Source organism: Euprymna scolopes, chromosome 21 (assembly GCF_053919585.1).
Source record: "Euprymna scolopes isolate OS-2025 chromosome 21, ASM5391958v1, whole genome shotgun sequence".
Classification (NCBI taxonomy): domain Eukaryota; kingdom Metazoa; phylum Mollusca; class Cephalopoda; order Sepiida; family Sepiolidae; genus Euprymna; species Euprymna scolopes.
The window spans coordinates 29,378,482-29,392,322 of NC_136502.1; the positions used below are offsets into that span (position 1 = coordinate 29,378,482).

Sequence of the window (13,841 nt, forward strand, 5' to 3'; positions counted from 1 at the left end):
TTATTTTGAGGTTATCTTATTTTTTTCTTCCCGAGAGGAAGGGATGCATGGAGTCATGTGCAAAAGACGATTTCTCCTTTTGTCTCTCATCGTGGATGCGTTAACATCCGGTTGGCTCTTAATTCTCATCATGTTCTCACACATCTATCACCCTATCATACATATATATATATATATATATATATATATATATATATATATATATATATATGAAGTCCCAAGCATCTCAGAACAGAACTGTATATGTATAAATGTCTCCTCTCCCCCTCAACATAGTTATATATGTCCCCGTCTCTCTTTAATATGAATCCCCCATCATATCTCTTTCAATATGAAACCCCTGCTAAGTGCTACACAATATATATACATATGTACATAGTTATGGCCAGTATATAGGGCCCAAGCAAAACCGGGCTGACTCGTATTTCTGTATATAAATTTATTTATTGGCCAAACCACCGATTTCATATTTCTCTCTCTCTCTCTCTCTCTCTCTCTCTCTATATATATATATATATATATATATATATAGAGAGAGAGAGAGAGAGAGAGAGAGAGAGAGAGAGAGAGAGAGACACACACACACGCGCGCGCGCGCGCATATTACGAACTCTTATAGAGAAGATTGAGAAATGCTAAGTTTATAATGACTCAGCCACCCACGCGCATGCGCTCAGTTTTCAAACCGGAAGTTGTTTTCGGGGGGGATCCACCCAAAAATGTCCACGCAAAGGAAAAATTTGATCAAAGACTGTAAACAAAACAGTGAATACCTTTCGTAAAAAAAAAAAAATCCCGAAAACGTATTTTTTCTTTTTTTTTTTTTTTTTAACCTAGAGATCAAGGAATTATTTTATATCTGACTCATCATATTCTGTTGAAAAAAGTGTCGTGAACTCAAAAAAAGGTGAGTAAAAGATATTTATTTTTGTTATTTATCTTTAATTAGAGAAAAGTATTTGTTTTAATTTTTATCTTTTTTTTTTCATTATTTAAAATAATTTACCTAAAATATTTTTCCAAATGAAACTTGTCTTCAAAAATTGAAGCCACATCGATACTAGTTTAACATTTCAAATACTTCGTTCTGATAACTACGATTTATTTATTAAGTGATTACATTTTATGATTAATATTTTCAAAATATTATTTTGGTATTCATGCTAAATGCGCACCGTGCTATTTTTTATGTAGGATTTTCAAGTTAAATTTAATTATTACAGTATCTTTTGTTTATTAAGTTGTTAGGTGAAAGTACATAATGGTTTGTTTTTATACATACCCTCCCGATGTTACGAATGGGTTTCTAAATATAAAATAATTCAAAATACTGTTAAAAATCCACCGAATATACGTCAGCTTATGTCACGGTAACATATATTGAATTAGTTCCTAACAGTATCTTGCATAGTTTTTTTTTAGTTTTAACTAATTTTCCCAAACTTGTTCAACACAGAGTCTGTCGCCATTTGTATTTTTCAAATACATCGGTAAACACTGTTTTTCGAGCCGAATAAACATTTTACATTTAAAAACACTAAAAAAATATCCAGTTAGGTAGAAAAGTAACTTATCTTGCCTTTGATAACATTTATTTGTTATATGTTTGTTTTATTGACAACTTTTTCGGATCTGTGTGTATAGTAACACAACCCCTAACTTTATTTCAGCACTGTCCGTATTCTGCATAAGTATCAACATTTTTATTAAGTTTATACAGATCAATCCTATGACTGTCAATATTGGCTCGATAAAGTCCGGTAACGTGTTCCGACAACAGCCGAAAAGCGACGACACAAAATAAAACTTGGTTTAGGAATGAGTAAACACAGCAAAATGTAAATATATCGTTGTTTCAGGAACACGAGTTTAATTTTATATGGTTACTTTTTTGGTTCGTTATTCAAAAATCTGGTTACAAGTTACTAACTTTTACGAGGCCAGATATTGCAATCATGGAGGAGGGATCTGTATGAATACAAGCACCTACTTTTTTTTAGGGGGAGATATTGAATTTTAGGTATTTTTTACGACCTGCCCCAGCAGAGCAGCAGCGTAGTATAGCCCCCCCCCAACCTCCCCATGTTAAGAACGGCTTTCGAGGTTAGGTGTTTTTTTTTTTTCAGAAAGCCGTTCTTAACATGGGGAGGTTGGGGGTGTTTATACTACGCTTGGGGCAGGTCGTAAAAAATACCGAATTTTCTTGCTCACACATCGAATTCGTGATCGTTAACCGCCATCAGTGGATATTCACTTGTACCAAAAAAAAAAAAACAACAACAAAATCTCAAGTTTTAGCATTTCCATGTTAACAAAGGTAGTGAAAGTGCACCCGGTGACCACCCGAAGACTTACCTTAAGAAGTTGATTACGGAGGAGGTTAAAAATAAGAAAATGCCATTTGGAATAAACACCCCCAACATCCCCATGTTTAAGAACGGCTTTCGGAATAAACACCCTTTGCAGGTTGGTAACCAGTGCACATTGACCGTCTTCAGGTGGTCCCACGGCGGTGCACGGTGCACTTTCATCGTAAATTTTTACATTAGGACCACACCACCTCCTCCACAATTTTCTTTAAAATGACGACTTTTCCAGGTTTTCGACTATGCTGAATACAGAAATCCGAACCGATTACACGTTTTAAAATGAATAAAACTACTAAAAACTTTTTCAGATTGGTAGAAGAGTAACTTATCTTGCCTTTGATAACATTTATTTGGTATATTTGTCTTTTGTTTAACCATTTTTTCGAATTTATGTGTATAGTAACACAAACCCTATATGTTTATTATAAAAGTAAAAACTGTTTTTTTCGTCCAGTCGACAGGCTCGCAGAAAGCCATTGTCAATACGAGAATGCTAAACTGGAAGATAAACAAAAAATCTGGATAACATATTAAAAAATTACGAAAAATCAATGGGGTAGAACATAAATTACTTGTTAATAACAGTTCCTATAACTTGTGAGTTAAAAACAGTTCGATAAAGTTACATGCTGGGTCGGACATATTGGGTCACGTGGTTAAGCAAAAGGGGAAGTACAGACAGATTTCATACAGAAAAAATATATATAAACAGATACGTAATTTGTGAATTTGTCAAAAACACTTTTTCAGAACTTTTACAAAATTACTTTTGCGAAATCAGCATAAAATTTTCGAGAAATTGAAAAGTTAATTATCTCCCCTGTTAACTCTCCAATTCAAATTGGTAGATTTTATAAATTTTTAAAAATATTTTGCCCCCGCTCCTGCCACATCCCATTCCCCTAAACTGGACACTGTGGGGGTGCTTCAGTACCATATATGTCGGTGCAGTTGGACTGGGCTGACTTTGCCTAATGGATTGAGGGTACAGGATTGATAGTTTCCTGGCTGCTGTTTCCGACTGATAGTACAGGAGCCCTAACTCTTTGGTAGCGCTTAGAGCGGCTGCTCCATCAACAGTTGTATAATATCGAAATGTTTGTAGTGCCATGTTGCGCATGGAAAGGGACCCTGCACTCATCCTCGGTGGGCTTTCCTGAGGCCACATTCCTGTGGGTGAGGACAGCTGATGGTCTACTTGTGTTGCATGTCTGGTATTCTGCACAACCACTTGTCCAGCACCCCTCACTCCAGTACATGTATTTGGTGACTTCAATGTCCACCACAGTAACTGACTTGGATTCTCTAATTACACAGACATAGCTGGTAGCACAACACATAGCTTCTCTATATCCCATTCCCTATCTCAGACGGTTACATTCCCAACACGTTTCCCAGACCAGCAAGACCAACATGCCTCATTCTAGATCTATTTCTGACAACAGTTCCCAATGATTGTATAACAAATGCCAACAGCCCACTCGGGAATGCTGATCATGCTGTGCTAATGGTAGGCATCACCCTAAATTCTCGCTCTAAAATTGAAGACCCACTACTCAAAACAACGAGGTATTACAAAAAGGCTGACTGGGAAGCCATCAGGGAACTCATCAGATATGCCCCATGGCAAAATATCTTTTCTCTCCCAGCTGAACAGTGTGCAAATGAGACCACTGAATGATTCAAAACTGCAATTGAGGCACATGTTCCCACATGGAAATTCTATAGCAAGCCCCACTCTCCTCAGTGGTTTACCTCTGCTTGTGCAGCTGCCATTGCTCAAAGACAGCATGCGTTCCGTAGATTCAATCGACATAAGTCCAGTTCAAACAGACAGAAGTATATAGAAGCCAGAAATAATTGTAAGAGAGTAATCGTGACAGCTAAGACAGATTCCACTGAAACTGCCAGGAAACGCATCGAAGCACAGAAATTAGGAACCCATGAGTTTTGGAAAATCTACAACAGTGTAGTAAATGATGGGCAGTCAACGATTCCCCCACTATCAAACAATCATGAGGTTGCTTGCACGGCAACCGACAAGGCTAATCTGCTTGCCAGTCAGTTTGCCTCAAACTCCACACTGGACCCGGCACACCACTCCCTCCTCGATTTTCCTTTGCGGACAGGCGCCACACTAGACAATTTGAAAATCACCCCTTCTCAGGTGCATGGTATCATAAAAAACCTAGACACTTCAAAAGGATCTGGACCAGATCTCATCCCGGCTATGCTAATAAAAAAATGATCTGCTGAGGTTGCTCCAGTTCTCTCCAAACTTTACAATAAATGCCTTAACGAATCTTGCTTTCCCGACTGTTGGAAAACCACTTCTGTGGTACCAGTCTTCAAGAATTTTGGGGAAAGAACTGACCCACTAAATTATCGCCCCATTAGCCTCCTCCCACTTTTCGCCAAAATATTTGAGTCCTTAGTTAATCAAGCCCTAGTCCAACACCTAACAGCTGCTAAACTCCTGACCGACAAACAATTTGGATTCAGGCAAGCCTGTTCAACAGCAGATATCTTAAATGTAGTCTCTGAACATATATACCATTCACTGGACAAAACAGGAGAGGGTAGAGCGGTAGCTCTTGATATATCTAAGGCTTTTGACAGAGTATGGTACGATGGTCTAAGGAAAATCAGATCATACAGTATCACTGGAAGAATACATAATGTAATTAAATCCTTCTTAAAAAGTTACAGAAAAATCCAAGTTGTCCTCGACAGTCATACATCTAAACAATATGATATAAATGCAGGAGTACCCCAGGGGTCTATTCTTGGACCTTTATTATTCCTGATATTCATAAATGACCTCCCTGATAAAATTGTTTCGGAGATGAGTATATTTGCCGATGACACCACCCTCTATAACAGGCATGAGGGGAAAACAAATGAACACATATCTAAGGAAATGGCAGAAACATTAGATGACTTCCAATCTGTGGTGGAATGGGGACAAAAATGGATGGTCACATTCAATGCTGCCAAGACTAAGCTTGTTTCCTTCAATAACTACAAGAAACCTTCTCTACCACCAATAGCAATGGCCAAGAACACATTGCCTGAAAGTACTTCCTTTAAACTCCTCGGCCTAACGTTTACAGGGAACATGACCTGGAATATATACATTGAGAGCATTGCCAAGGCTGCTGCAAAGAAGGTGGGTTCTCTCTATCGTGCCAGAAAATTACATACGCCTGAAAGTATCCTGTACCTCTATAAGGCGACCATTCGCCTATGTATGGACCACTGCTGTCACATTTGGGCTGGTGCATCTGCTTCTTGTCTCTCACTCCTGGACAGGGTTCAAAAGAGTCGCCAACCTGATAGGTCCTGAACTGTCATCTAGGCTTCAGCCTCTGTCCCATTGATGAATGTTGCATCCCTCTGCCTGTTCTACAAATACTTTAATGGTGAATGCTCTGGCGAACTGCAAGCACTTGTACCTCCTCGACGTGACTACCCCGACTAACCCGACAAGCAACCAAGTCTCACCCCTTTACAGTAGAGATCCTTGGGTGTAAGAAAGCCTTTTACCCGAATAGTTTCTTCCCCAGAACTGCAAGTCTTTGGAACTCCCTTCCAGGATACTGCTTCCCAACTGTACTGATATGCAGAAGTTCAAGTGTAATGTAAACAAACATCTTTCTACTCATCTCCCTTCTTAATGCCCCGGAAGGTGGAGAGAATCATTAGCACACTTAAGGAAGGTGTAGTTTGACCTATTAAAAATTGCCTGCACAGCCCTTTCGGCATTCTCCAGTCACGGCAACTCGGGCAGTTAGCAATAAATTAATTCCTCCCCAAAAATGGGAGGCAGCTTGTGAATGTATGTTGACGAATCTCAATGCTTGGCATATTTAGACCACCTTCAGAAGGATGAAGATAACATATCTTGCAACAAACTACAGGGGCCTTATTAAGCCATGAAAACTTACGAGTCTGTTGCAATTCAAGCAGTGTATCCAAAAGGAGTGGAAGACTGGATAGACAATATATAATGAATGGATAGATAATATATAATGAATGGATAGATAATATATAATGAATGGATAGATATGCGAAATATGCACACTTCTGTGTGTGTCCCTCCTTTTTAATAAATGATTTTTGAAAAACCATAGTTGAGCTATAACCTTAATTGCTTTCAATACTTTCAACCAATTTTCCTAGCTGCAGATTAGGACCAAATCAGGTGTTGAGTAGCTCGCATGGCTCAACTGTCCAACTAAACATAACCTGCAAAGAAACACCCTTCCAAATGCCAATGCACAACCCCACATAGTTGATCTTGGCTTCTGTTACCGTGATTCCTCTATTGATGACTCTAATTTTGGTAGAAGCACCTGTCAAAGTGTTCCCTTGTAGGATCACGTTCACCCTAAGCCTGTGAAAGAAAGTTTCCAACACAAGCATATAAAGCATTAGTGAAAGTGGACAGCCCTGGTGAATATCTCTGGACATATAGTAAAGCTCCAACCTCACACCTTTCACATTCACATACAAAAGGCAAATCCAGGATCCAAACGATAATCTGAATCCTGAAATCTCTAAGTACTGATGATCAATGCTATCAAATGCTTTAGCCTGATCTAAATTGATCAGGACAGCTTCAGCGTCAATTTTCTCAATGATCAAGCATATCGTGTCATGTACCAATTGTCGTGGATAATCATACTTTTCACGACACAAACCTGGAACTTATAAGATAAGGCAAGATAACCTTTAGATGATTTACTAAAATTGTGGCCCGAATTTTTTAGGCCGAAAATTACTAATCCCATTCCTACCATTTTTGTTCTTGTAGAGTACCTTCACAATCGCCTTGGTAGAGTGACAAAGACTAGATCTGCTTCTAAAGCAAGAGTTTAAAAAAAACAATCAGTTACTAAGTTAATGTGATGTAGTAGTTAGCATAAAGCTTTTTATTTTACAAACAAAAAATGTTTATGTAGCTATAGTGACATCTTTAAAATTTGGATTTTAGGAAAATTATAAAAATAATTTTTGTTTTTTAGTTTCTAAATAATCGACTAGCAATTTTAAATAATTACATTAACTTGAATAGTTGGGTTTTTTTTTAGCTTTTGTTTTTCACTTTGATTAAGCAGGAAGTAAAAATAGTTTTTTTTGTTTTTTAACTTTTCACCAAAAACAGGTTTGATGTTTATTGGTTGATCTTATTTTTGGGAGAGGTAACTAGAGATTATTTTTAGTTTTTATTGTTTGTTTTTGATCTTTTTATTAATAAAAGGTACATTTGTAGGTTAAACTTCTCAGATAAATCCCCCCCCCCTCCTTAAAAATTTTTTTTTTTTTTTTTTTTTTTTTTTAGGCGATTATATGTGAACACTCTTGATGGAAAAAGAAAAAGAAAAATAATTATTTTAGAGTTGTGAGATGAATTTCATATATGAATTCAATGTAAAATAATCCCTCATCTCTGGACAGTTATAATTTTTTACGGCGGTTAGTGGAGGGTGTTAATTTACAAATTTATCCATTTTTTTTTTTTTTTTTTTTTTCAATAAAAATGGTGTGACCACTTCTCGTGTGTGTGTTTCTCGCTTTAATGTTACTTTTCATTTATCAACTATTTATTGAAAGCAAAAAATGCATTAAAGCAAACTTAAAAAAAAAAATTTAATTCTGAAATTAGTCATCAAAATGCATTTCGGTTTATTCATAAACAATTCAGTCATTTTAATTTTTTTTATTAGGCATCACCAAAACTGGGGGGGGGGGCAAGTACTTTTTGACGGACCGTCTTTTTAAAAATCTACTAAAAAACAGGTAATTATCCAATCAATACGAAATTTTCAGCGATTATTAAGAGAAGAATGAACTTTATAACAGTGTACTTATTTTTCATAAACAATATTTATATATATATTTTTTTTTGCTTACAAAACCCCCTTTGTTTTGAGGGGGTTCCAAATATGCTTAAAATAATCATCTGAAACTGAACAAAACATATTGTGTTGTTGTAAGGGACGGGATTATAGATTAAAAAAAACAAAAAAAAACTTGTTTGCATACCTTATTTTGATGTCTGAATATCAGAACTTCGATTGTGTTTAATTATCCCGCTTTTGAGTTTTGAAGTGTGAAATTCGGTGAATATGTTAAGTAAAATAATTAATTTAAGTTAAGCAAAACAAAACAAAATTTTTTTTTCAATATTTATACGAAAAAAGCCATTTTAAAATCTTCGATAAATAAATTAACAATTTCTTTTTAGCGAGCCGAATAATGCTTAATTAAATAATGCATTATTAAACAGGGCATGCTTTGAAGAATCGATACAAAAAAAAAAATTCGATAAATATTGTGCCCTTTGTGTTAAAAATATCATTTTTTCGGTCCAGTTTGGAAACGTTTGTCGCCTTTCGACTATGGTGGACCAAACGCGCTGAAATAATTTTTTTTATTCTGCTTTAAATTGCCCCCCTCCCCATTTTGGAGAGCCTGACCCCCACACACATACACATTAAAAACCAAACTCATACAAATGCTCAGCGTTAATAATACATTGAAATTTTCGTCACTGAAAAATAAGTTTTTTTTTTTTTGGCTTTTTGGTCTTCCGTAGTTTGCTTTTTATCAAGAACAAATGTAAAGTTTGTAAACAGAGTAATCAAATCGACTCGAAGTAACTGGTTGCCTATAGGAATAAGTGGAATTACTTGAAATCCAGGTACTTGTATTATAATATTTTTGCATATTCTCATAGAAAATCACCCTAAATCTTAGTTAGACAAGAAATAAAAAATTAATTCTTTCAAAACCTTTTTTTTTTTTTTTTTTTTTAACTATTTATATACGTTTTTTGTGCAAAACAAAAAACGCCAATTGTTAACTTTTGGGGAAAATTTAACATTTCAAATTTAATTAAAAATACTAGAAAAAGTTTTACATTATTCTGCTTTCTATATGATAAAATTCAGGGTTTTATCTTTCTGGGAAAAAAAAGTTACTCAGAAATAATGGATTTTAATAAATGTAATTTTGTTTTAAAAAACAACAACAACGTGATTTTTCGGCCATTTTTGGCGGTGCCTATTTTTTATGGAAGTAATTTACGGTTAACTAGAAAAACTACTTTTAGGCTTATGTTGTTGAAAAACTACTTTTAGGCTTATGTGGTTATGTTGGGCACGGCATGCAAGACAAGTAAACATGAAAAACATACTAGCTTGCATAAACTACTCTCTTTCTTTCTCTTCTTTTATCTCAACCATAACCCTAACGTTCTATACTTTTATTTATATTGTTTTAAAGTTGCTACATAAAAGAAGTGAAGAGGAAAGAGTTATTTGTGGTACAGCTTTTGAATTGGACGAAACCGACTCTTTGTTTGGCATCTTCTGGTTGTTTGCATTGTGAAGGACATGTGTGAAAGTGCCAGTGTGTGTGTGTGCTCTCATTGGACGCCTCTTGGTGTATAAGAATGCACTTGCCCAGGTGCAAAATAAGGATGACTCCTGTGTCATTCAGCAGTGGTGTTGTAGTTTGTGCGTAGCACATGCAGTGAATTATGGAGAGTTGTTGCAGCGAATTACACTAAGAGGAGATGCGATAAATTGAATTACAGATGTTCTGACACTTTGATTTTTTTTTTTTCTTGTCTACCAAACATAAATGGTCAGAAGATGCCAAAGCACTTGGTTCATCAGGCTCAGGAAGTAGACGATAACTATATCTTTGTGAGCTATGAACTTGCAAAGAAATAGATTTTTTTGATGACAGTACCCAATATGAATGCTGAAACTCCTCACCCCACATGTGCAAAATTTTTGAAAATGAATAAATAAAAAGTTTGTACATCTTTTAAAATGGATAAAAGCAGAACTATTTTTTTAACTTTAAACTAAACATAATTCTCAACTAGTAGTTGGTATTTATCTCAAATATAAATTGTATGAGTATGACACAAAAAATCTCTGTAAATATTGTTTCACTGATTATATTTCTTAAAATGTTTAGTTTATTCATAAAAAACAATTTATCAAATAACAAAAAACTTTTCTGTGAAAAATATTTTTCATTCTCTTAAAAAAAATGAAATGGTCATAAACATACATTGCGTTTTTTTTTTCTTTCGTTATTTTTTATTTATTTATTTTTTGTTAAATTCATATCGTTTTTTATTGTAACATCAGTTCATTTAAAAGTCTTTTTTTTGCTGTTTACACAATTCTACATCCACAGAATTCATTTTGTCTGGTGCAAAAGCTGTACTAAATCTACTCTAAAAAATAAAATTAATGACAATGAAAAAGATTAAATCAGATGTCCCCACCCACTCCACAAAAAAACCCCAACCAAATCGCCTCCTCTCTTGAGGTTCTCATTCATTAATATTAGGCTTAGAACTAAGCCTTGATGATGTAGAATCTTTGTTTTAAACTCTCAAAAGAGAACAAAACCAAGCAAAACTTATAGTCTTCAATCTCTTCTAATCATTTCAGTATGCTAGGATGCCTCCCAATCTGCTATTAAGACCGACAAACCTATACACAGGCTCAGTCTATATGTGTAACACTTTTCCCTTGATTAGAAAACTTGGTCTAAAATTAGATGATCAAACATAAATGTATTTTAGACTAACCTTACACCACAGTTACGTATAATTCCTCTACATTCTCCTTTTAACTCTGACATTATCGTATTCGATTATGCCTCCGATTGTGTAGACACAATATTTTCCTTTATGGATTTTCACGGCTACCACATAGATTTATTTGACCCAAATCTAGTAACAGCATGAATATTTTCTCTATTATGCACGCCTTTTCATGACTCATCACTTTTTTGCCCTGCTTTCCAGATTATGAGGATCAGCAAGCCTCACATCTTGACCTATTCTCGACTACACTACCTAAGCCTTGTGTGGTAGATGCCCATAATCCACACAGGAAAACTGATCACCTTGTAATAATAGTTACTAATAATCAGTGACTTTTCAGTCCTTCATCTGTTCAGTCTTTAACAACAATGGATATCCTCCGTAAGGGTAGCGGTGCATATAATTGTGAGGCAAGGGTTAAGCAATCCTAACCACACCTCTCCTGAATCAACACAGCTTGAGCCCAGTGGCAAAGAGAAGTGCTAGATAACTGGAAACAATGCCGAGATAAGCAGAGAGCACATACATACCTGGAATTCCCAAATTATTACCAATTGTAGTACTAACTAGGCTCAACATTGCTTAACTTTTCTGACGGGAAATGGTGTGTCAATGTCATTATGCCGTATGGTAGTAACTTTTACCAAATGTATTAAAACTCAATTTTCGACCGATTTTTGTACATTTTTTATGTACTACTTGTAAGATTTATTAAATCTAATTTTGTTACCTAAAAGATGCTGCCAATTTGTGTGTGTGTGTTTGTGCATGCATGCATGTCTTGAATTTTTTAACTTTACTGGAATTTGAAAACATTTAAACTATTAAATGTAAAGTAATTTTTTACTTTAAAATTCTTAGCAAATTTATTGAAAGTTTTTCAATTTCTTTATGAAAAGAGATTAAAACCTCATAATCTTGTAAAGAATGAGCACCCTAAAGGATTATGGAATCCGTCCAGTGAATTGCCAAAAGGTATTTATCCCGAACTAGACTCAGTTTCCGACACATTTGCAGAAGCATTTTCTGGCATGTTTATGAAAACAGGTGGGAAAATTTTCTTGTTTAAATGAATTTCATAATTATATTGAAATTTGTCGTCTGTTGATTAGTTAATCATGTTGACATCTTCCGTTTACCCTAACCTGTCGTAAACTATTTGCAATTTTGCAACTGACTTGAGATTCTCCGTCAAACTCAGAACTAACTCCATAAGAAACAAATCTTTTGGGTGCCCTAAAATTAGTTATACATTTATAATTTATCTTAATTAATAATTTAATTACTAAACAATATTGTAACAATTAAATTTAACTTTTTTTTTTTTTTGTTAAATTAAGAAACTATATATTTAGGACTTCATGCAGAATAAAGACTGCTAAAATAAAAACCTTATTTTTTAGAAACCCATTCTTAACATAGAAAGGAAAGGGCATTTTGTAACTATTCTGTACTTTCATCTAACAATTTAATAAACAAAATATGCTGTAAAATTTGAATTTAACTTAAAAATCCTATCTAAAAAAATGGCACGGTCTGTATTCCATATAAGTATAAAGGAGGTTCATTAAGTAATGTCCCTGTTACATGTTTTATATAATTTAATTTTTTTAGAGCTACAGTTGAATCTTTTTTTTATTTTTCGTATTAATAGAAAAAAAAGATTAAATAAATTATTATGTAATAGTATACTTATATTGAAGTGGTTAGCTTTTCAAAATATTTGAATAAATTTTGTCAATTAGTTTGTTTTTTTCTGACTAATAGGAATATAAATCACCATATTAAATTGTTTTTGATTTTTTTTCAGGTTAAATTGTTTTAATAATCATCACTATTTTAAAGGCAATACTGTTGGGAAATTAGTCCAAAGCAGTTTATTTTGGTTTGGTTTTTTACATACTCATTTGTGACTTATTTGCATTTAAAATATGTAAAAGAAGTTATAAGAATTTTAAGTTCCCTAAATATCAGTCCTGATCAAAGTAGTAGACATCCTTATCTATTAAAGAATTAAATGAAAAATGCCTATTTTGCTCAAAACCATTATTTCCACGATTTAAAATACTTCTATTTAAGATTAAGAAAAAATGATACAAATAGGTAAATTTTATGTCCTCTAATATATAAAAGGCAAAATGTGTGTGTGTTTGTATATCTCGCAAAAACTTTCCACACACGCGACGGATCTTTACGAGATCGGTATTGTTTTCAAGCTCAACCATTCAGGCGACAAATATAAAAAAATTGACACTAAAACATTCATTCCTTCATCTTCAACTCGACAGTTTTCTATAAGGACGGGTCGCTTTTTCCGCCAACATTTTTGCAAGTCATTGTCTTTCAATTGACTGTGCTTAATTTCGATGTTCGCGACTTCCGGTTTTGCCATGGAGGCATCAGCAAAGACATCACATTTTTTTTCACCTTCTTTTCCTCCTTCGTATTACACGTTCAAGCCTGCCTGCTTACTAGCACTTTTAGAAAAAAAAATTTTAACACCTCTCTCCACCCGGGCTACCTACTTTTTTTTCGAGCTTCCTTACTCGACACACCCGGGCAACGCTGGGTACCCCCACTAATTAATCATAATTACCATATTTAGATAAACTTGAATGCCTACTAGATATTGTCCTCGACTGTCTAAAATCGCTCTGTACACAGGGTTTGTCAAGACAACCTGGCATGAGGATACTCCCCACTACCCTACAGTAATAGCATGAAGCTGGATATTCCACCAGACTAGATGAATTCTTGCCCTGGAAACCAGTAAAACCAAGAGACGAAAAAGAAAGCTATACTATAACATATTTAAATAATAAATTGGGGGGAAG

The 13,841-nt window shown here is 34.7% G+C and overlaps 1 protein-coding gene across 1 annotated transcript in view; it reads left to right on the forward strand.

Annotated features, from left to right (window-relative positions):
* Positions 1-597: 597 nt before the first annotated feature.
* The window catches only part of LOC145242075 (transmembrane protein 127-like), a 32,656-nt gene continuing 19,412 nt past the window's right edge, over positions 598-13,841 (forward strand). The window contains exon 1 of the mRNA XM_080104984.1: positions 598-907. The gene's annotated coding sequence lies outside the window, so the exon portion shown is untranslated. The remainder of the gene's footprint in view (positions 908-13,841) is intronic.